The sequence below is a fragment of the Aplysia californica genome, unplaced genomic scaffold, assembly GCF_000002075.1.
Source record: "Aplysia californica isolate F4 #8 unplaced genomic scaffold, AplCal3.0 scaffold00077, whole genome shotgun sequence".
Lineage (NCBI taxonomy): Eukaryota > Metazoa > Mollusca > Gastropoda > Aplysiida > Aplysiidae > Aplysia > Aplysia californica.
Window position 1 is genome coordinate 1280335 of NW_004797347.1, and position 1855 is coordinate 1282189.

Here is a 1855-nt window from a genome sequence, read left to right on the forward strand (position 1 = left end):
CACACACACACTCACGCGTATCATTATGCATACCTGTGTATGTTTGTGTGTGTGTGTGTGTGTGTGTGTGTGTGTGTGTTGGTGTGTGTGTGTCTATCTATCTATCTGTCTATCCATCTATCTGTCTATCTATATATTTGTCTATATTCATGTATACACAACCATATATAATATATACTAGCTGGGCCCCCTTTCGATGAAAGGAATGATCGGTGCATTAGCATCAACTGAGAGTCACTCTACTGGAACGGAGCAATAAATCTTGAGATATGCAAAAAATTAGGTCTAGATCAAGATCTATACTCTCAAAACAAAATGCGCCTCGCGATATATCACTTCCGCACCGGATTTTCTAAAATCACAGAAGCGTCGGCCTATAAAAGCGATTGGCGAAATAAAGAAATTTACCTTTTTGCAGCAAAAACTGTCTCAAAACTGAAAAAAACGAAGGGTGTCATGATCTAGAGAATATTTTAAAGAATCTTTTGGCGAAAACCGCATGTCGATCGACGCAGCCATTAAAAAGCCTTTTGAATAGCAAAATTTGGCCACCACAAATAGATAATAGATTAGGACAACTTATAGGGTGTAAACAGCATTAGTCACCGGCAGACACTGAGGACAAATCCCCTTTTTAAAAAGTTGTCTTTCTTTTTTTTTTTTGTAGTCCTGATTTACGACTATTTGAAATATGATACTCATATGTGATGACAGCTGTTTCTGATGAGAACGGCAGTGACGCGCGAAATGTAACAAGTCAAACAATAGACTAAAAATGAAAAATGCAACTCATCTCCTTCCTCGCCCCCCCCCCCCCCCCTCATCCAAAAAAAAACCCGAACAAAAAGACCAGCCCCCCCACAAAAACAAAAAACAACAACAAACACAACAACCGACAACAAATAACCCCGAGCAATTCGACCCCCCCCCCCCTTTTCCCAACTAATGTAATATTATTACAAATGACATTAATTTTATATAGCGCTCATTCTCGATAAAAGAACTCGGGCTCAGAGCGTTTTACAATACTAAACAGCTGTAACATAAAATGTTGTGTTCTGACCAAATGAAGATCACTCCAAATAGAAATCTACCCCCCTCCCCCCACATCACCCTCTGTCCTCTTTATGATAATGTGTCTGTGTGATGAGGTGTGTACACCCCCCCCCCTCTCGTATTCTTTATGGTCATTGTGTTATGTCTTTGTGACGAGGAAGAATGCTAGCAGAATGATGCTAGTAAATGCCAGCAAAATTAAGTGATTAATTTATCCGATCACTGTGTGTGTGGGTCTTCCCAAACCAGGAAGAGGAGGGGGGGGGGCTCTCGTGGCGTAGGGGTTAAGGTGTTTGTCTCTCATTCAATAGGTCCCGGGTTCGAATCCGGATAGCAACGGGCATTTTGTTTCGCGCTAAAATTGTCTCCTTTCCTGCTCTGTCGTCTGCTTTCGTCTCCATTTTCTGCTCCCACCCCATCACCTTCTTTGCCCCCTCCTCTGGGCTTCTGACTCTTTCTGCAGTCCTTATACTGTTACTCTTGGCTCCTTCTTACTGCTGTCTTTCAGCAATAGCCCTAATCTTTTGGTAGGAAAGATCTACATCTAACCTTCTTGGACAAGGGCGTAAAATCACGAAGGCTCTGTGTGCAAGTTGTGCACGTTAAAAATCCCTTGGTGGTCCAAAATCGATAAGAGAAGGATTCAGCCACCACCCAGGCAAAAAAAAAATCCCTACCTACTGAACATGTTTAATGAGTCCCTGGTGCTCCTTTAAGGGGGGGGGGGTTACACCTGGAGGCTATCTCGCTTATTACTGGACCGAATTTTACCAAATCTCACACATATAACAAGCATAGT